This window comes from Kogia breviceps, chromosome 1 (genome assembly GCF_026419965.1).
Source record: "Kogia breviceps isolate mKogBre1 chromosome 1, mKogBre1 haplotype 1, whole genome shotgun sequence".
NCBI lineage: Eukaryota > Metazoa > Chordata > Mammalia > Artiodactyla > Physeteridae > Kogia > Kogia breviceps.
This window is the reverse complement of record NC_081310.1, coordinates 132,642,515-132,666,813: the sequence shown is the minus strand read 5'-3', so window position 1 is coordinate 132,666,813 and position 24,299 is coordinate 132,642,515.

Here is a 24,299-nt window from a genome sequence, read left to right as displayed (position 1 = left end):
GCTTGTTATGAAATAAGCATTGTATCAGAGCCCTAGATAATTTCACTTAATCTTTATACCAACCCTCTGATTATTAGCATTTTACAGGTGAATATAGTGAAGTGCATAGAGATTAGGTATCAAAGTATGTTCCCAGACTGCAGCATCACTATTACCTGGGAAATGCAAATTTTTGAGCCAAAGCCCAGACCTACTGAATCAGAAACTTTGGGGATGGGAAGCAGCAATCTATGTTTTAACTAGCCCTCTAGATGACTCTGATGCACACTCACTCAACGTTTGAGAACCACTGGGCTTAGTTATTGACCAAAGGATGTAGTTAATAATTAGTGGAGGGCTTCCCTGGTGGCGCAGTGGTTGGGAGTCCGCCTGCCGGTGCGGAGGACACGGGTTCAAGCCCTGGTCCTGGAGGATCCCGCATGCTGCAGAGCAGCTGGGCCCGTGCGCCACAACTACTGAAGCCCGCATACCTAGAGCCCCTGCTCCGCAACGGGAGAGGCCACTGCAATGAGAGGCCCGCGCATTGTGACGAAGGGTGGCCCCCGCTCGCCGCAACTAGAGAAGGCCTGCTCGCGTGGCAACAAAGACCCAACGCAGCCAAAAATAAATAATTTTTTAAAAAATAATAATAATAATAAGTGGAGCTGGGATGATAGAATTCTTGCAGTCTAATAGCAAGCACTCTTAACCACTATACTACCCATCCTCTACCAGAGCATGTGCATTTTCATATTACCCACTCCACATTTAAGTATCGTCCCATACTTAGTATAGCATCCTATGTACTTCCACACTGTAGTTGGGGTGAATTTGAAACAACAGCACCACACTGTTCTCTTAGGCTTAAGTTCTGTCATTTCAAGTCATAGACAACTCTTACTTATCAACAGAGAAATCTTTCATATGGAGTGAATCATTTATCCTTCTTCAGTGCACCCTTCTTACCTGAATCCTGTTTCTACAGTGATAATGGGCATTTTTAGATTTTGGTATAATTCATTAATATCTTTGTTTAAATGAAAATTTGTTAGCAGCAGCATGAAGGAGAATGTGGGACCTGGGAGTGTAGTATTAAACACCTGCTTTGGAAGTTCCTAGACTCTTTCTCTTTGTAAACATGGTGTAAGATTCTCCACATTATATTCAAGAACATTGTCTTATTCCCATTAGTTGCCTCTAAAATCTATCTGATCCTAAAATGTTCATGTTCTCACAATATTTAGACATGTCAAGTCTGTAAGCTAGAAAGTGATTAACCTTCTGAGTTGCAGCTTTCCACAGAACCAAATGAATAATTCAATAAAAGCTAAAATAGCCAGAGTAAGAGTAATTCAGATTGGTTTGTCCTTTGTAATAAATATGATGTTTCAGACACTTGATTTCTATTGGGTACTTAGTATATACCCGATATTTAAGATAACTGAATTTACTTAATTAAAAGCTTTTATTTATTCATATTTTAAATATTTGGCTATTGTTGCTTCAGTATAACTGATGCATATAAAATACATGTGTATATTTAAATTTTACATTAAATATTTGATAATATGAAATTCAACAATATCATATGATATTTAGAAAATAGAAACTATATGAATTTTGGAATATTTCATCCTTAACTTTTTTTATACACCTGTTAATTTTAATAGTATAATTATATTCCAGTTATCATATTAAAATAAAATTATATAAGTCATTATGTAGTTCTAAATAATTATTTTAATGCTCATAAAACATTTCTTTAAATTGGTATACTATAATTGACAACTGTCAGCTATATATTTTTGGATATCTGAATTATTTAAATTATTCAAAATGACATGTGCTATTGTGTAAATCATCTTTTATTGTTAAGTATTTCCATGTAATGGTTCTAAAGCTTTATGTTTAAGAACTTTTTAATGTATTATAGTAGGTGTATCCTCAAATTGAAAAATTATAATAAAACAAGCTTCAGCAAATTCAGACTGACATTGACCTGATTTGAAATCAATCCACCACTTCATTTGCTTAAGTACCTCACAAATTTCTGAACATTAAATGTACATGTGTAGACTATTTTTAATAGTAAAGTAATCATCTGATTATATAATAATAAAGAAAGGAAATTGAAGCTCTTTCTACAGCTATTATAACATTACAATTTTAACAATGAATTTTAAACTTCAAATGTTTTGAAATGTAGTAACAAATCATTAACTTATCTGGGAAAAAGCTTTTTTGTTGTGTAATAGCTAATAATGGCAATTTCAACAGTTATTAATATACATATTTCCCTTATTTTTGCTTTTTTGCTTAGCAGTGTGTAAGTAGCTATTAACAGCCCCTTCACTTTGATTCCAAAAAATATAGAGAAAATGTATATATATGTATATATGCATACACATGTATGTATGTATGTATGTATGTATATGTGTGTACCAAAAAAAAATTTATATAGTCCCTTGGGACACAAACAAGTTTGCTATAGTAAAGATTGGTCAATCTACTAAAAGCCATTAAAAATATAGCATTTAGGGTTATCTTTTCTACCAGATAGAAATAATTTGCCTTCTTAAGAGGCAAGAATCTACAAATTTACATGCAACTTCTCAGACTTTAGGCACTACCAAATAGTAAATTGCAAATCAAACAAAAACATATTCTAGGGCAAGGATTAGCAAACTTACTTTTGTAAAAGGCCCAATAGTAAACATTTAAGCTTTGCAGGCCACATACAGTCTCCTTGCATATTCTTCTTTCCTTTGTTTTTCATGCTTTAAACATGTAAAAACTATTTTAAGTTTGAGGGTCATAATGGGCTGAATTGGTCCATGTACAACAGTTTGAGGGCCCCTCTTCTAGAGAATTAATAACCCTTGAGTAGTCTAATTAGGCAGTTCCGCGTGACATTGAAATGACACTTGGCCAACCTATTGCCTTATTTCCATATTTTGGATAGTTTTTTTTTAACAGTCCTTAATTTTTATTATAAATAATCTCCAAATATTCTCACATGTTATCCAAAATAATTTACATAGGCACAGCAAAAAAGTTAATTAGCCATACAATCCTCCATGTAGTAGACCCATACAACAAATCTAGACCCATACAACATAGAGCAATTATTAAGGCAGAAGAGAGTTCATTTTCATTTGGAAATTTTATGAAGAATCTAGGATTGCACTTTTAGTGTTGACTATTATTTCAGCAATTTCTTTCTAATCACTCTTATTGGCTCTTTATTTTGGATTCACAGAGACCAATCCTCAAAAATTCATCTCCATAGATTTCATTTGCAGAACCTATAATTTAGGGTAAATCCCTCTCCTTTAAGATTCCCCTAGGTCCTAGTTTTCAGCCTGTGAGGAAGTAGCCTTTATTACCTGCAAGGCCTGGAACCCATAAACCATAGAACAGTTACCAGACCTGTTTCCTAGGAGGGCTTTGTAGACATTGATTCCATACATGAAGAATAATATTTTTTCCTTAATACTGGGATTATCATATATGATCAAATGAAAAATCAAATAAAAGCTATGACTGGTTATACAATCAATTTGTGCAATTACAGTCTTATGAGTGGTATGACAGTTCTTATTAAACCTATGAAAATAACTATGTTGCCATTGAAAGTAAAGACAGTAAAAAGTATGGTTTCAGAATTCTGAAGGGTCAGGGAAAAATATATTATTTAAAGAATATTTTATTATTTCAGTTGGCAAAAGTGTGGTCTATTGGATACAGACTTAGAAATAGATCCATAAAAAAGAGGATTTCTTATCTACTCATCAAAACAGAACAGTGAACATGTAACAACAACACCATCATACTTTTAATTAAAAAGTAACCACAATTAGGTTTCTTACAGTGATTTATTTACTTCTTCTTAATTAATTCCTGTACCACTGGCTCTTGGGCCAGCATGCCACTCTCATGAGTCATCTTTTTCTGAACTAAAAAGAAAAAGATAATCCTGACTCAGTTCCCAGTACAGTCTGACAGTTTTCTAAGCAATGATTACTCAGAATCCCAAATACATAAATCTTTTCCTTGATATAACAGTAGTGAAGAATACCTCTCACAGTTTTTTTGGGTTTGTTTTTTGTTTTATTTTTAACATGAGGCCTTGAGACTGTCCTTCATTGTTGAAAACTCAACAAAATCTAGTTTGTAGCAGAGGCTTCAGGCTAGCATTAGGGGAAAGTAGAAACAACCTGTTGATAATAGGCTGAATATCGGTCGTTATCTCATTACAGTAACCAACAATATCAGAATGGACAAGATTGTTTTGAAATGAAATAAATAACTCTTTTCTAAGGAATTGATCAATGTTTCCACTGAGGATAAGAACATATTATGGACAATGAAGGCATTGACACACCTCCAAATAAAACAACACACGTTGTAAATCAGGGGTCCCCAACTACCAGTGCTGGTCCATGGCCTGTTAGGAACCCAGCTGCACAGCAGGAGGTGAGCAGCAGGCGAGGAAGCAAAGCTTCATCTGTATTTATGGCCGCTCACCATTGCTCGCATTACTGCCTGAGCCCCGCCTCCTGTCAGCTCAGCGGCAGCATTAGATTCTCATAGGAGCTCAAACCCTACTGTGAACTGTGCATGTGAGGGATCTAGGTTGTGTGCTCCTTATGAGAATCTAATGCCTGATGATCTGAGGCAGTGATGCTAGCTCTGGAGAGTGGCTGCAAATACAAATTATCATTAGCAGAGAGGTTTGACTGCACAGAGACCATAATAAACCAATTGCCTGCAGACTCATATCAAAACCCTTTCTGTGAGCGGCGAGTGAAAACAAGCTCAGGGGTCCCACTGATTCTGCATTATGGTGAGTTGTATAATTATTTCATTATATATTACAGTGTAAAAATAATAGAAATAAAGTACACAATAAATGTAATGCACTTGAATCATCCCGAAACCATCCCCTCACTCCCGGTCCGTGGAAAAATTGTCTTCCACGAAACCGGTCCCTGGTGCCAAAAAGGTTGGGGACCACTGTTGTAAATGATAAAATCTTTAAAACATATTTATATTAATAACTTTTACTTGCTATAGAATCAACCTAAGAAAGGCTAATCTTCACTTTTCATCTGACACCTCTTCCCTGTAGATCATACTAGTGTTTAGGTAATAACTAAGAAGCATACAAAATACATGTAATTATTTCTAACATCCTCCTTTTTTGAGGTGAAAGAAAAAATAATTATGATTTACAGTGAAATAACAAAGATACTTTTGGATATAAAAAACATCTTAAAAAATATATATATATTTTTCTGAATTTAAGATATGGTCCTGGGATGGCGAAGTCAAAAGAACTGTCGAAAAAGTTATGGTCATTTGATTAAGTTAGAAACACAGATGCTTGAGAATAATAAACAGTTTTAGCTTAATCACCTATTAGTCAGAGAGACAATATACTAATTTTAAAGAACTATAAAAGAAGATAACATAAATTTAATGAATCATAGCTGTTTCTGAAGCAAGGGATGCTCATTGCTTACTTTTAAAAGCAATCAATTCTAAGAGCAAGTCAGTGTAAACCACAGAAAATTTTCCTGGCAAAATACTGAGTCTCTCTTATGTAGGAAGATTATTCAAAAGGTAAAAATTGAGAAGACTAAATACTCTAAGACCAATTAATCATTTTATCCATGAGGAAACCAAAATTTTAGTTTTGCTTTAATATTACCTTTAGCAGTAGAGAATTCACAAAATAATTTTTAGGAGCAAACCCTCAAGACTGAGTCAACTTTAATATTTTAATACATTTCATTGTTTCTTTTCATATTCAGCAGGTACAGGGATTGTGTATTAGTTTCCATGAGCTGCCATAACAAATTACTACAACTAAGTCGCTTAAAACAACAGAAATTTATTCTCTCACAGTTCTGGAGGCTAAAAGTCTGTTGGCAGACCATGCTCCCTCTGAACCTCTAAGGGAGGATCCTTCCTTGCCTTTCCAACTACTGGTAACCCCAGACGTTCCTTGGCTTGTGGCAGCATAACTCCAATATCTGTCACCATCTTCTTCTTCCTTTTGAATATCCCTCTCTTCTCATGGTATTCTTCCTCTCTGTATCTCTCTCTTCTTGTAAGGACAATAGTCACAGAGGATTAGAGCCCACCCTAATGATCTCATCTTAACCTGATTACATCTACACAGACTCTATTTCTAAATAAGGTCACATTTACAGGTACTAGAGGACACAACTCAACCCATAATAAATTGTAAGCCAAGGCAACTAAAATTCACTTTCCTTAAACAATGTACAAGTTGCATTACCCACTTAAGTTTTGTCCTACACTATATTTTTTTTTATTCTGGAACAAGCTGACATTTTATTTTAGGATAACAATTTTCCTTTGTCCCTTGCAGTGGGGAAAAAAAGAGAGAGGGAGGAGAGGGAAACATCACATCACCTGCAGTTGTATTTCTTTGACACTGTTGTTCCTGGAATAGACTTGACCTCAGTATAAATTCTAACTCTTAAGCAAAGGAATTAATTTCTATTTCACAGAGAAAAATGAAAGGTAAGCCACTGAGAACAATGCATTAATATACAAATATTTTATTTTATTTTATTATTTTTTTAATTGAAGTATAGTTGATTTACAATGTTGTGTTAATTTCTGCTGTACAACAAAGTGACTCAGTTATACCTATATATACATACTTTTTAATATTCTTTTCCATTATGGTTTATCCCAGGACATTGAATATATTTCCCTGTGCTATACAGTAGGACCTTGTTGTCCATCTATTCTATACGTAATGGTTTGCATCTACTAACCCCAAACTCCCAGTCCATCCCTCCCCCACCCCACCTCTCCTTTGGCAAAACAAGTCTGTTCTCTATGTTGGTGAGTCTGTTTATGCTTTGTAGATAGGTTCATTTGTGTCATAATATACATATATTTTATCATAAGCAAACCTCACAAATGTAAGTAGTATGTTTGTAGAACGTCTACAGCTTGAACAATTTCTTGAACATTTTATTAAATGGCAAAATAAATATATTTATAAAGAGGACCAAAAGGTATAGTCATTCTATGACCTCTTAAATTAGGAAGTAAATTTATATATATATTAACTCAGCAAGAATTCTCAAATTTTTCTTAATTAGATATATCCAGATATCCAGAGATTACCATTAATTCAATTTAATTTTGACCCAAGATTTTAAATTAACTAAGAATTTGAGAAATTATGTTTAAACTGATATACTAGAGAGCATAATCACTGTTGCTATTTTTAAAAAAATTGTCTAGAAGTATAATTTAATGCATCTTAACAATATACATTTTTCTATAAACTTAAACATTAAAGTAGGACTACTGTTCGTTTATATACTCTGTGTATAAATATAAGAAGTTTAGGAGCTTCATATTAACTAATCTTTTTGAGAAACAAGCCCAAGATACATGCTTGTTTTGTATCATAATTCAAATAAATAAAATCAGAGAAAAGACAAATAGTCCTTTGAACCACAATTATAAAACCTGTCTGAATTTACCAAAGATTCACCTTGTTTATGTAAAGTTGAATTCTTATACAAAATTGTTCTGAGCTAGCCAATTTTGAGGGAAGTTTGTTTTCTGTTTTTGTTTAAGACTAGCACATTCAAAGTGTAAGTAGTCATCTTCTTCCTCCCCTTCCCTAGAAATCTTATATAATTTTTATTGATGTTTGCCTTATTTTTTTCTATAAAAAGGAAACATAGAACTCTTTTAATTTTAGAGAAATTCTAATTTAATTTGTGTATACTTATGAGGTACAAAAATATTTTAAACTCTTACGCAAGGTGAAAAGGTTTTTTCCAATTAAACCTACTGAGACACACAGAGAACTTGCAGTTTCAAGTCCACACCTTAACCAAAGTCATATCTAAACAGGTCATAAAAGCTCACTGTTCCAGATCTCAAAGGTGTTTCTCATTTCCAGTGGGCATGAAATGTTTTAACATTAAAATTCATTGTGGACAAAGAACAAAACAAAGAGAAAGAAGACCAACTTTCATTTTTAACCCAAGAGAGATCCCTGGCATCCCAACAGAAATAACCAAATGGTCAGGCCACAAAATGTGATGCTCAACCACTGCTGTTCCCTATGAGGAATGATTTCTTAGCCTTAGCTAACCAGCAAGAGAACCAACGTTGCTAAGAACCAGAAGCAAATATAAAACCGGAGAGAGAGAGAAATTCAGAAAACATACAATTCTACTGCAACTTGGGAATTAATCCAAAGCCCAGAGTGGGATAAAAGTGCACCAGAGATTTTTCATCCTTCAGATCATAAGGTATATTTCTTTAGCAATTAAGTAATTGCCTCAAGCAAGGGAGGCTACTTGAACATTTTGTTAGAACCTTGAAAACTGGCAAGGTATAACTTTCATTGTCAAAATCATGTCTCATACAAATATACAGTGAACACATATCAAAGATGTATTTGACTTATTAATGAGGGAGCCAGTGGATGATAAGGTTGATTCAGAACATTCTAGACACACAAATTTTTATAGTTAGTTGTGAAAGACATGCTGAAATAAATTTGCTTAGTTAGGAACAGAATTGTTTAATGTCCTATATGCCAAGAAAACTGTAACATTTGTGGTTATTTATTTATTTTTGTTATCAGACAGAAATTCTTTGCTTCTCTACAAGACAACAATATACAAGTTAATAGTAACCTTACTGCATCCTGGACATAAATCAGTAGCAAATAGCAGTCAAAAGTGTATTTCCCTAGAGAATTAAATAGCGTGGGTGAGCCTGTCATACAATGCTCCAGTATCACATTAAAGACACGTAGTCATTTTCTGCCTTATTTCCGTGTTTGGATTATTTTTCTTAACAGATCTTTGAGATTTACTGTAGAAAGAGATTTGGAAGCTTTTCTTTAATTGAAATGAGAAAAATAAATCAAATTTGGGCTTTTTCTGTAAGAACAAATAAGTCTTAGAGCCTTGGATATTGATAAAGGGATTATATTACAGTGTAACTGCTTATTACTCATGATTTATAGAGTTTTATACTTTTGTATGAGCACTTCATTTTTCTTTCACTGTTTTACATATTGCCTCAGAGTTTATTGTGAATTTAGGTGTTACTCCATGGCAATGAAAATGATATTTAAAATGACAGTAATATTAAGAAAGTCAATATATATCTTTAACTTAGTTTTTGAAAATAAATGTGACAACACTGAAGAAGGTACGTTATCAAATTCTAAATTGATTTTTCTAGTAATACATAAGTTTATTGTTTGAGTCAATTGTGAATACATAACTTTTTAAGAATTATTTCTATGAATTCAACACAAACAACAATAATAAAAACTTTTAATTTATGCTTTCTGTGAACAGAATAGGTTCCAGAACCTATTCTGAACTGGGTTCAAATAAACACTCCTCACCTTCTTTTGCATTCATATCTAGAAACAGGTTTATGAGGAGAGAATTGATCTTAGGGAAGAGCTGAAACCAAACAGAGTGCATGCTCTTGATATGCCCAGTTCCTGAGTCGCTCTGAGGTATTTTCTATTTCATCTGCAGGTGGTTTTCAGGCATATGTCCAAATTTTAAGTGCTCTGAATCATATATTCTAGGAGGGAATAAATGTTGTATCTTTGGTGGGTATCTTATCATGTGTTGCTAATAATGCACACATACCTTTACATCTGGAGATGTAATCCATGCAAAATCATCAGAGTTAATTTTTTTTAACTAGAAATATTGGACCATAATTCAATCATCCAAGCCTTGAAATAAGCAATTTGTTATCCCCATTTTTATTGATAAGAAAATCAAAACTTGTAGTGATTAAATAACTTGCTCAGTATCACCAAGCTTGTGAGTTGGATAAGGATTTCACCAGGATCTTACTCATCCCTTACTATTTATAGTGCGACTATACTGCCCTAACCTACTGACACCTGCACCACTGCAAAACCTCTTGGAGGTTCTCTCTATTTCTACTATTCCTCACTGCACTCCTCCCAATAATACTCTATATAATAGCAAAATATTATTTTTAAAAAAAATTCCAGCAGCATCTAATTATATCTGAAATATGATTCAGACTCTACTATGTCCTACAAAGCAATACCTCATTTGGTTTTTGCCTATCTAATGATTCCATCTCTTTTTACTTCTTTCTTCCCTCCACTGTCAATATTCATCCTCCCTGCCCCCCTACAGGCTTTTTCTTACTTTACACCTGCCCTTTTGGTTTTTGAACTTGCTGTTGCTTTGGAAATTTTCTCCCCCACAGATCTTTACATTGCAGGTTCTTTCCCATTTCTCATCATCTGCTTAAATGGCTCTCTTGACCACACTATCTAACATAGTCCTCCACTCTCATCAATCTCCATCTAATTAGTTTACTTTAGTTTCTTCAAAATGTGACTTCACTCATTAATTCAACATTATCTGTTAAGTACCTATAGTACCTAGGACTCTTCTAGACATTGGAATATGGCAATAAATAAAATAGACAAAAATTCCTGGTTGCATAAAACATACATTCTGGTTGGAGGAGATAGACAATAAACAAATAAATAGGTAAAATCAATGATATGTCTGTGGTGATAAGTGTTATATAGAAAAAAATAAAGCAAGGAAACAGAGGGTGTTGGACAATAGAAACAGTGTTCCAATTTTAAATAGATGTTCAGGAAAAGCCTCTTTGAGAAGGTGGGATTGGAGCCAAGACCTGAAGAAGCTGAGAAAGTGAGCTAAATTTATATGTGTAGGAAGAAGATTCCAGGTGCATGCTTTGACATTCCTGAAATATACTTACTATTAGCAGTCTTTCCCCTACATGAGGCTCTAGCTTCATAAAATCAGGGACCTAACTGGTGCTTTTTATCCTTAGAGCCTAGAATAGTGCTTGTCACTTTAGATACACTGTAATATCTAACAATTTTCTTCTGTTTGCTTTCAGTGCATTTTTCGGTAATTAAATATTTTTGGATTATATTTTTAACACATAGCACATTGGATTACTGTCATCAGGGAAAAGATACATAAATTCTTTTCCTGATCTGATGTCTTGCACATGCATTCTTATTATACTTCGGTACTCATATTATCTTACACTTGAATGCTTTCAAATTCCTCTGCCACTTTTCTAACCACCTATCCAGGCTCATAAAATCTTCCTAGTTTATAATTATTAACTTTATATTTTGCTACCTGCCCAGAAGTTTAGTGTTATTTTCAAAATTATGAATCTTCCTAGGTATTTCCTTTCTGTGCCATTTTATATAGCTATTAAAACTTTAGGTTTTATTTAATTTTCAAGGTTTTAATTAAATTATTATTTATCATTGTGTAGTCCAGACAAAATACTCTATATATCTTCTTTTTTATGTTTTTTTCACATAAGGTTTTTTTCTACAAACTTACCAGAAAGCCTTTATTGGAGAGATGGCTTGAAAAGTATAGGGTTGGCGTTTTCCCTGTATACATCCTGAATTTAATATGCATATTTAGTACTATGACTAGATGTGAATCAACAGTGATTGTTCCAAAATGTTGTATTTATAATAATCAATTAATTTTAGGCCCAATTATTAATACAGTGATTGAGCAAATCTGGAGTGAAGTCAGGATTCTGGTTTTTATTTTTCTAATTATTTTTTATTTATTTTAAAATGAATTTATTCTTTAAAAAGTCAATTTTAGGGCTTCCCTGGTGGCGCAGTGGTTGAGAATCCGCCTGCCGATGCAGGGGACACGGGTTCGTGCCCTGGTCCGGGAAGATCCCACATGCCGCGGAGCAACTGAGCCCGTGAGCCATGGCCGCTGAGCCTGTGCGTCCGGAGCCTGTGCTCCGCAACGGGAGAGGCCACAACAGTGAGAGGCCCGCATACCGAAAAAAAAAAAAAAAAAGTCAATTTTATTAAAAATATTCCTCAACCATCTCTTTATATATAGTCATTTTAGTAATATAAATATATCTATCCAATGAAACCTAGATAAAACACAGCACAAAATACATTATGCTGTATTTTTTCCCTTTGAAACTATTTATCAAATTTAGTAGAAGGTGTTTTTGACTACTCAGCTAAATAGATGACCTCTATAACCCATTTTAACTTTATAACCCATTTTAACTTCATTGTCTTAGGATTGTTTTTATCTTTATTTTTAATTTTTTATTTTACATTGGAGTATAGTTGATTTACAAAGTTGTGTTAGTTTCAAGTAAGTGTACAGCAAAGTGATTCAGTTATCCATATACCTAAAACCGTTCATTTTCAGATTATTTTCCCATATAAGTTATTACAGAATACTGAAACATGGGGAGAGGGAAAAATTAGGAGTTTGGGATTAACATATACACACTACTATATATAAAATAGATAATCAACAAGGACCTACTGTATAGCACAGGGAACTTTGCTCAATATTCTGTAATAACCCATATAGGAAAAGAATCTGTTTTTAAATTAACTAATACAGGTGATTCCAATGCCATTAGTTTCACCATTTATTCATGCAATAAATGTTTATTGAGCATCCACTTTATCCCAGGCACTAGTCTTGGTGCTGTAGGTACACAGTGAACTAAAAGGACAAAAATTGCCATTTTTGAGCTTACATTCTAGAAACTCTAATTTAAAACATCTAATGTTCTGATGGATCTGGCATGATCAAGAATGGTTGTGCAGATTTTACTTTGCACAGTTAAAGACAGGGAATAAACATTTATGTTATGGTCTATATAAATAGAAGTTTCTGGAGTTGTTCATACATGGTTGTATTCACTGAAACTGAATTTTAATTCTGCATTATATAAATAGCAGACAGAAAATTTAAAATCCTCGTGACCTTCTGCTGCTAGATAGATATACCCTAGTGAATCCAAAAACAAAAATGATTTTTTCCATAGGTAAATATATAAGAAATTGATGGTAATTTACCATTAGTTTCTCTCCAGATGTCTCAGAAACACTCAAAAGACTTGTTTTACCTACTCTCCTTACCTAATAACTTCATGGTCAAAATGAAACATAAGAAAGTATAAAGAATAGAAATAGAAACCTGAGACAGTCTGTGCTGTCTCTACTTTTAAATACTTAAAAGTAGTTGTTACTGTCATTTTCTTATATTAATATCAGCTGATAATCAAAAACCTTTCTGGCTGGTGTTGCTTCACACACTTATTCAAAATATGATTGATAGTCTGTAGAGAGTTTTCAGGTATAAACCCTTGATTAAGCTCACTTTTTAAAAACTCTGACTGGACACTTGTCAGAGAGATCAAAATTGAGTCAATTTACCATGTAGTTCATAAAGTGTATTCACTTAGAAAAGAAATGATTCAATATGCATTTTTCTGTGACTTTTGGAAAGACATACAGACTTCAGTTTGAATATTTCTTCTTTTTTAGCCCATTAACCTTAATAAATAACTTGTTATCTTGACTGAAATTGTCTTAATCACGTATCATTTGGAAGGAAGGGAAACCTACATAAGCTTGCTCAAATTAAAAAGTGTATTTTTTTTAAATATAGAAATTGTACATAAATTAAACCTGAGCTTATTCAGAAGTGGGAAGTTATCAGGTAGCTACTCTGAGTCTGGAGGCTAATGGATTCTAATTCATTTTCCCTGGGCATTGCTGTTCCTATCTCCTCTAGCTGAGAGGATGCTTTTGCTTAAGACAGCTTATTCAGACCTCATCTCACCATGTTGCTGGCTCCTGCCTATATTCTACAAGATCTTACTGCTGAAGGATATAGCTGTCTGGCGCTCTGTGTCATTGATGCAAATTTTCTGGAAACAGAATATTATCAATTCTGTTCAGACAATGATTATGTTCCAGCCCTAACTGATTAACTGTGGTCATGAGAACAGAAATATGTGTTACAACTACAGCCATCTAAATCCATCATTTCTGACAGCATTATGAGCTTGGAACTATTCCATAGGAATGGGCATGCTATTGGAAATTTTCATTTGCACTAGGAGGCTGAGTGCATCAACACTCTTGTCCTCTGGCTTTCCAGTGGATCCAGACAATAGATTGATTCAACAGGCAACGAGGAAGAGAGAAGATTGAGATTTGAGTTTTCACTCTGGTTGCTTTTTCCTTGTGAACTCAACTTGGGTAGAAGGTTTGGAGACAGAAGCTAGACTACAAGGAGTTGAGTTGAATATTTTGAAGTTTGGTTGGGAAAGGAAGAATGGAGAGAGGTAGCTTTAATGAGCCATAGGATTAAGGTTGACTTTTTCCCCTCTTTGCTTTAAAAAAATGAGCAGTATATCTAGGTGTATATTTATTTGGAAGGGAATGATCTGGTAGAGAAGACATAATCCATGAAGCAAAATCATTGAGAAAGGAATTGACAGTGCATTTTGTACATGGTTGAATGGATTAGAGTTGGATTGAAAAAGAAATGCCTCTCAAATGAACCTGCAGAGAGGCAGTCAAATCAGGATAATATTAATTTAACTCTCAATTTAATTGAAATATTTATTGCATTGAGTGGAGTTTTCAGTTTTTAGCAGAAGATAATTTTGATGAATTTGAAAATGTTTATGGGTTTGCAAACCTATTTTTTATGAGTTAATCAGTTACTGCTACTCAAGTAAACTATAGATAAGAATAGTTAGCAGAATCATGAACTTGTTTGATTTGAGCTGTAGTTCTAAATCATCCACTATTGAGTTATAGGTAATTTTGAGAACATGTGAGGAACTAAAGGTACAGACCAAACATAATTCTATTTTGTGGAAATCTGAAGATTCACGTGGGAGGTAATTCATTTTTTAAAAATGAACTAAACAAAATGAATTTGACCTAATCAGAAAGTCTAGGGTATTAGCTCTTAATAAAATATGATGACTTTCACGTGTCTTTGTCTATATTTTTCCAGGTCCAAGTCTGCATCTCAGAGAGAAAGAGGACTAGAAGTGCCATTTCAATGGACTCTGTGACAGCTTGACACCCAAGCAGCACTGTGGCATGTTCCTCATCTATATGACCATAGTCCAAGATATGTATTCATTCTGATTTTCTGAAAATCTGTGCAATATTTCACAGCTTCAGGTCACCAGGAGAGAATTTCTGAATACTGCTGGACCTGGCAACTCCAACAGAGGAAGTAGAGCCTTGTGGAAAGACTACTACATCTGCATTCCCTGATAGAGAAGGAGTGGAACATTAGTTGTGCAGAGGAAGCAAGAGGATGCCCTCAGAAACCTACGATGCCCTGTGAAACAGAGGGAGAATCTATGGCAGAAGAGAGTAGCAGCAGTCCCTGGCAGAGTCGCTCAAACACTGAGCTCACTGAGCATGTATAGGACATCTTCTCAGAACCCTCAGAAATTATTCACAGGAGACCTTGTAGGGGTCTGAGGAAGCAAAATGTAAAAGTAATGAGTCAGAAAACAGCAACAACAGAAACGAGATATTCTAGGAATGACCCTTTCAGGACCCCAGCATATCATTTATTCATATTAAAGCGTTTCATGTTCAGAATGTGATAATGTATTTCAGTAAGTGGTTTATTTAATGCACAGGAGTGAATCAAGCACTAAGGAGCTCTTCTAATTATGAACCACCAAAAACTCTCAAAGGTATCAAGTGTAAGTAGATAAGCTTATGATTTTCATTACATACGCGTGGACATTTTTATTTACAACCATACCTCTGAATTAACAAAGCCATCACCAGCAATGCTAAACTGCACTTTTCCTTTGTCACTCCTTGAAATATACATTTCTTGTGCCTACATATAACTACATGTATATGTTGTTGCATTCCACATAAATTATTTTGTATCCAGTAACACAGATAACATAATTAGTATTGAAAATGCTTTAAATCAATGTTGAGAAATTCGAGTTTTAAAAAGGATAATAAAAGGCCTATTAATTCTAAATTCCCTTCTGTTAGGGATGTTGGGAAAGAATCTTAATTTCTATAATCAATGTAGCTTATTAAAACTCTGCCAAATCCATTGCTATATCTACCTCTATGTTTTTTGCTATAAAAAGTTAATTCTACTTCCCGTTTGTTCAGGAACTGAAGGACTTTTGTCCTAATATAGTCCTACTCAGTGCAAAGACAGGGATGAGATAGAGTAAAAGCTGATGCAGACCTCATGGGATTGTCTGAAGCTAATAATATTGGCTTTAATGAGCCATTCGGGTGTTGCTTACCCTACAGTCACAGACTCTACAGTGTGGCGCTCCCAGAGGAATGAGCTAAGAATAGGCAGTGGAGAGCCAAGGAAAATTCTTTTCTAGTGATGCATCAGATTAAGTTGCTGAGACTTCTACTGCAGCATCTGTCCAAGTACATGCATGTGATGAGTGACTGTCACAAAGACCAAAGTTTCATAAGGCATCAGAACCCCAAAGTATACAAGTCCTTTGACCTCCTCCATCTCCTTAATATCTATGACATTCCCTAATACTTCAGTGAATACTGCCACCCTCTAGTCTTCAAGAGATAGTCTTTTAGGATCCACAGGACAATTCCAATATTCTCTACCCTCAGCTCACATGAGAAAAGTCTGGCCAAAAACAAGGAGCTAAAAAAAAAGTGAAAGTGAGGGCAAGAAAATATAATTATCTGACTTCAGAATTTTTAGAATTTGAATAAGATCACTGTTTTAAATAAGATACCTTTTGAGTTACTTGTGAATGTGTGTGTATATCTGCTTTTTAAAAAAGCTAATTGTGGGACTGAATAGGTCTTGGTCCATTTACTCATTTTCCTTTCTTTTTTCAATTTAGGAAGGATTTTTTCACATATAAGAAAAAAATCAATTTTGCTTTAATAAGATAGTGGCATGGATAGTTGAATCAATCCTGAAATACTGTGAACTTCATTGTGGTTCAGTCAAGTCATGCTCTTGTCACCAAGTTTCTGGATCTGTTCCTCTGTGACTTACTATGCTCTGTTTAATATTGCTTTCATTCATAACTAGATTTATTATGATAGCATAAATAATTGGAGAATTTCACTTTCCAAATCAACACACCTGCAAGGAGGAACACCTCTCTGTGTCCAGGCAAACTAAGCTAAAGTTCTGAGATGCACTCTGTTTGGACCTTATTGAGTCTCTTACTTGCCCTTTAGTGTGACCACTGGGCTAGAGCAAACTTATTTATTTAGTATAGTTCTCAAACATCACTTTTGGTCATGGGGTGAACTCTGATTGCCCATCATGGCTTCTCAGAGTAGAAGATGGATGCTGAGGAGGAAACCAGAAATGCCCCATTTGTTTTATTGGCTCTTCTTATAAACCATACATCATTCTTAAAAATTGTTTATTTTACCCTGTGAGCTTTACCTTCAATATGAAACATCTAAATTAACTGGCCAAACCAGGGATCAATTCCATTCCTCTGATCTCTTTTTTCTCCATGCACTAAGCAAGTATGCTAACCTTCCAGCAATATATTTCATAAATATATTGCTCTTGAAAAAAATTATTTAAAATATTCAGCCTTTGCAAAGTGACTTCACTATCTTGCTCTTAAATTCAAAATAAGAATATATGCCTACCAGAATCATTATCTTCCCCTATTTGACATTCCTATTGCCTTGTGATTACATCAACCTGCTATAGTGTTCCTAAAGAAGTTCTTAAAAATTAAAATCCACACAAGTATTAAAAATAAAAATAGACAACCAGGAGAGGCAGGAACTTTATTTGTTTAAACTGTTTTTTCTTTTTTTTCCTGATTCTTAGTAATCTTACTGGATATTTTCTTTCACCCTCCAGAATTAAGGTTATTTTAAAATTTCTCCTCCTTTTTTACTTTGAGAAAATATTGTTGCTGGATTCCATTTTACTTATTTCCACAAAATATCCACTTTTGTGCCCTGTACTTTCTACTAGCATTAATTCTGTTGTGAAGATACTGATGAAATTTTATCACTGACCCAAAACCGGGCAGGTTAAAATTTAAGTAGTGATGATGTGGTGTTAATGGAGCTTGTGAATATTTATTATTGAAAGATCCAAGGTGGCTTGGCCACATGGAACATATTGTTCCTGTCTTACTCTGCACCATATGGAGGGTTCACATTTGCATTTTAACCTAATCAAATATCAAATATTAATACAATCAGGAGGGGTTTAAATATTTTGAGAGTACTGTGACTTTTTAAATTATAAATATGAATAATAGACTTGGCTAAGTTACAAAACTTAAATATAATCATAGCTTTGGTTTTTTTTCTGGTTTCTATAAAAACCCTTCCCTTGTGCCTGTCCTGAATGTAATTAATATATGTTTCTAATCACAAATGTGCATAAAATAGTGAAGAAAAATAGTCCCAGGTTACTAGATTTTATTTAAAATCATTGTCTTCTTTTTTATTGAAAGGTAGAATAACTGAATTTGATTCAAAATGTTCTTCTTCATTAATATTTTTTCATTAAATATCTAACAGTTTATAAACAAATAAGGCCATGGCCAGCTATTCTTAATTTATATTAGATGTGTTAGTATGGTTGGTATAGATGTAATCTTATTGTTTATCATTTAAAATATTGTTATCAGCTTACATGACAGAACTAATATAGAAGTATTTACTTCTAACATTGAAAATGCTATATATAGCATATGAAGTACGTTGCAGTCAATCATACATTACAGTTTTTGACAATGTATATTAAAACGATTGATGAACACTATGTCCTATTTAAGAGTCCTGAGGTTCTATTGTAGTGAACTATTCCTTGAAGACTGATATTCATCACCATTTGATATAGTTTACAGTTCATCTTCTACTCACTGAGGAGACATCCAGGAAGCAATGACACATAATACAAAGATTAAGTCCATGATGCATATAGTAAGGGAATAAAATAAAAGTGTCAGCATATTCTATTATAGGATATAGAAAATATTTTGGATTTTTAAAATTTTATGGTTTTGTTTTTGGTAACCAGGTGAACATATCAAGGAAAAATATCTGAGTATCTACCTGATATAGTTTGACTGGGATATGACACACTGAATAGATCTCATGAAACATTTCAATTACATGTGACATAATAAAATAAACTTATTCAGAAAACCAAAAATTCACTCTGAATATGACAGTAAAACCCTAATCTATACAAAGTTATTTTGTTCTGAATTGGAGACTCTTTTAGGACAATTAATTTTCTGCATAGTAAACAGGGCTAGAATAGTGTAATCCAATATAAAACATTTAATTTCCAGTTTGGCCAGTACAGTAAAACATTGTTGGTCTCTGGAACTTAGGGGAAAAAAAAGTCAAATAATGCTAACTGGAAAAAAATAACAAACATCTAGAAGCAGATTTACTTGAGCTCAGTAAATATGAGCTGGATTCTGGACCAGATGGACAATATGACTAAATTCACTTGCCAACTGAATGACCATGGGAATTTTACTTAACCTCGTTGGACTTCAATTTCCCTATCCATGAAATGGGCATTATAATAATACCAATTTTATAGGGTTGTACTTGATATACAGAAAGCACTCAATAAACAGCTAGTATTTTTGATCAAGGGCATGAGAATGAAGTTTCAGTTTTTGGTAGTCTGTGTTCATGGAATAACTATTACACAGAATTCGATTTTCTATATTTTCTTCTCAAATATTTAGAATTTGAAGAAAGCATAGCTTTTATTTTGCAGTTATTTTATCTGCCTAATCTCATTATTTTAGTGGTAAAATTATTTGCTCAATTCTAAAAATAGGTAGCTAAATTTAAAATAATATGATTGAACAATAACCTAATTTTTCTACATCGGAGGAGACAACTGACTTAAGCTGGTTATCAGCTCATGCCTCAAATATTATTAAAGGGTTATTATGTACATTTGAAATCAAATGACAAAAGGATTAGTTATTTTGTATACAATCTTCTTCTCATAGGCTGTCTTCAACTTCGCTGTTATTATGAAATTTTATGAGTAATTTTAGGCTAATTGCTTGATAGATATATGGAATGTTTCTTTTGAAATGCCAAGTAATTATGTTCCAAGATGCTTCATTAAGTTCAAGAGATGTGAAGATGGTAGCCACTTTATTATTTCAAGATTACCATTGATATGGACTGAAGTGATATATAAGAAACCTGTTCAGGATTTGAAATATAGGCTCAAAAAATAAATTTGGTAATAAATGAATTTCAGCTTACTTTGGGAATTTTAACAGCCATTCCATTGAATTCCTATTTTTCCTAAGGATTTCTTACAACAGCTTCCAAATTTTAAATTCTCCAAAACAAAGTTGATTTCAAAACTTCCTTGTCTTTCTGTGCTGGTTTTAAAGTCAGTCTCTATAGGGTTCACTTGAAGGGTCCAAAGAATGTTGAGAGAGAATGTATAGTTTCATTCAAATTAAATAATATAAATATTATTTTAATTTATATATATGTACAAAGAGAAGATATAATAAAATTTAGTTTAATAAATATCAATGCCAAAAATGCTAATTCTTACTGAAAAACCCTATTGGAAATCAAATTATTCTGTATTTTCAAAATCAGCGATGAGGTATATTTTAGATTTAATGTGTCAAGAGGAAGAACAATCTTTCTTTCCGAAAGTTGTCATGCTTTGCATAGCTTTTGTTAGCACACTAGAAAAAGCATCCTTTTAAATAAGGAATTGTATATAGATAAAATTCAATCACTAATTTATTCAAAATTATAGATTTTTTTTAAAAATGAAAAGTTTATTTTTATTACTGTACTATAATGTAATGAATTTCCTCCCTCCAAATTTGTTTGATTAAGAAAATGCTTTCAATTTATATGTGTTTAATTCTGCTTTAAATTCATTTTAAGCCAGGAAAAAAAATAATAGTACTCCACTCTTTTAGCAGATAATGGATCTTGTAATGAACTTTAGAGGGTATAGATGTATCATTAAGGTTTGGCAAAATATTATAGCTTGATAAAGGTAGGATGGAACAAAGAGTAAAGGTAAGTGTTATCTCTTTACTCAGGAAACCTTGAACAAATCATGTAACTGAAAGGTACGCTTTTTTTTTTTTAATCTGGGAGATATGGGTAATCTCTCTGGCCTATTTCACAGAGTTGTTATGAATGTGAAGTAAACCAAATATTTGTAAAGTTGTTTGAAATCATAGATAAGTGAAAATATTAACATGTATTTGGCTATGATCAACCACAGTCTGCAGAGCAGTAGGAAATACAAAACATCCAATCTTATTTTTGATTCTCTTGACCATTATCATTGTCATCATGAATCTAACTTGCTGAATTTGGGGTTGGCCTAATATGGTTACCACTTCCAAAAATCTATTAGCCTTCTCTACCACTTATGGAACATTCGGCCTGAATCTGTTTCATGTTAAAGTTGTCCTCAATTGCTTTCAGATGCAAGGCAGCTGAAACTTATTTAGAAGAAAACCTAAGGGCAGTTCAGTACTGCTGCATTCTTGGCAAGTTGCAGGCATATCTAATTTCAAATTTTAGGCATGTATAAGAATAAAGAGTGTCAGAGGGAAATTCAGAGTACAGTACTCAATTTATCAAGAGAAGAGACTATGATCATAGCACTTTGATATTTCATTCAGTAAACAAGTTGTTTTTTATTGATATATTTAGGAAGTCACTTCAGCTCTATTCTCTGAATTCTAAAGTATAAATACAAGTTCAAAATGTGCAATGTACAGTACAGTAAAGTTAGAATCACAATGGACTTAGCCCAGAACATCTGTTCTCCCTGCCAATACCCCTGTGGACATACCCTTCAGTCTTTTATTTTTAGGCTGCAATAGACCATGGTGATAATGAAATTTCTAAAATAAACAAAACTACTCTCTCTGGAAATTTGTCTCTACCCATTCTCTTTAAACAATTCATTTAAATCAACTAAATTGAAAGTATTTATCAAGGGTATACTATGAGTTTTAGAGTTCTTTTCTTAAACATATCCAAAGTATTCTTAGGTCTGCGTTATAAAAATGATGCCTTGATCACATCTCACCAGTTCAGAACTCTGGTTTAAGCAAGGCTAGTTTCAAGCATTTGGCAAGAAATAATATTTTTAAAATATATTATTTAAATTTTATTTATTTTTATAGAGCAGGTTCTTATTAGTTATCTATTTTATACATATTACTGTATATAATTCAATCCAATCTCCCAATTCATCCCACCACCACCCCCGAAATATTATTTTTTTATTTCTCAATTTGATGGTTGTAAAAAAATTTCCAACAAAGCCTTAACTGAACAGGCTGTGAACTTCTTGATAATGTTAATTAAATACTGTTTGCAGTTTAATTGAGCAATATTCCTATGGCATTTATTTAGGCAAAACAAGCTGATTTACACTTTTCATATGGGTGTTTTGGTTATGTGCAGGCATAACCTGAATCTCTACTATGCTTTGATCACAGTTCACTGTAACATTCCTAGGAATAATAATATGTTATATGTTGAACAATATTGAACCTAGTCTAACACAGACTTAATTGTACCTTGAGGGAAGCGATTCTCTAGCACTTCAGGCAAATTAGCACCTTAGGCAAACTCAATTTATTCATTACGTTTACATGGAAAATATAGTGGAAAATGGATTCATTTACTTGGATAATTGAGGCCTCAAGCTCAAACATTTCATTAACTATTCAGATAATTGAGGCAAGAATTTTTTTCTTTCCTATCCTTAAATGATCTTGATAATTGCTTCTTCTTCACTTGACTTTTTGTGGGAAAAAATAGAGTAGAAAAATCCCTCACAGTCTTCCAAGTATTTTTTCCTATTACAATTTTGCTCAAAAAATCTTTTTTTTGCATTATATCTGAGAGATTTAATTAATGATATTTAGTTGCCTGATTCCTTCCAAAGTATGATGTTGTATACACACACACACACACACACACACTAATATATCTTGTGTGCATATGTATATGTGTATTATTACATATATAATATTACATACATACATACATGTATATATTCAATATTTTTGCCAGTTGAGAGTGTTTTATCTCTATTGGATTTGATAATCCTGTTGAAGTCCATATTCAGCATATTATTAGCTAGTCATATAATCATTACTAGATGCATTATGCTGTACACTTTGAATAATCATTTGGTTGGTGGGGGCAATGATGATGTTATTTACATGAGCAGATTGGTGAGAAGCTGATGACATTGCAGTGAGTTGCCTTTATGTGTGACACTCCTTTGAGGGTAAACTATTGAAACTGTAGGAAACGAAATATCAGGAGATTAGAAAGTCTCCTAACAAGCCCCCGCAGGGGGATAGTTGGTGGACTTGACAGTGTCAATGAAATGGAAATCATGTATGAGTGTGTTTGGGCACTCCACACCTTGTTTTCCCAGCCATTTAGAAATTACTGCCATTTTTTTTCAAAAATATCATGCATTCTCTTAGGCCTCTGTGAACCTGTAAACATTAAAGATTCAATCAACATGATAGCTTCTTGTTTTTCTGTCCTCCTAATTTACATTGATATTTCTTTTCCTCTGCCTCTACCACCCATTCCAAAGGTGGCTATCTGGACCAGCATTGCCCAATAGAACTTTCTGCATTGATAGAGTTGTCCTATCTCCACACTGTCCAGTACAATAGTCACTAGCTACATGTGGTTACTGTATTACCTGAATTGTGTCTAGTGCAACTGATGGACTGTATTTGCAATTTTGTTTAATTAATTAACATTTAAATTAAGAGAGTCACAGTGGCTAATGGCTATCATATTGGACAGTGCAGCTGTGAAACTTAACATTACTATAAACGTGCAAGATGCAAAATCACAATGTAAAGCATTCTACTCTTGACCCATCATGTCTAGCTCCTGTACTTTAATACTTTTGCTTAAATATTTGTTCAGACTTGCCAGGTACTCTAGTCCTTTACTCTCATCTGCTTCTTGGAGTTACTTTCCTCTTTCTTAGTTGCATTTTATTGCATATTATTGCGATCACTCTCTTGTGCCATTTTTCTTCTGTTGTACTCCACTGATAGAACTACAACCTCTAATCCAATTTATTGTAGATTTCACATGAGAAGAAGACTCATTAAATGGCCTGGAAGGAAAAAAAATAAACACAGATGTGCTGACCTTTCTCACTTTAAATTTAAGATCAGGGACTGCTCTACACTGCCAAAATAATCTTATTATGCCCTTATTATTGTCCATGTTCATACTCTTCAAAATGACCAGTTCATATCATGTCTTCTCAAATATCAAAATTCCCTCTACTATCCTCAATGACAATTGATTATATTACCAAATATCTCACTGTGGAAGTAACATTTATCAGACAAGCCTACTTCAT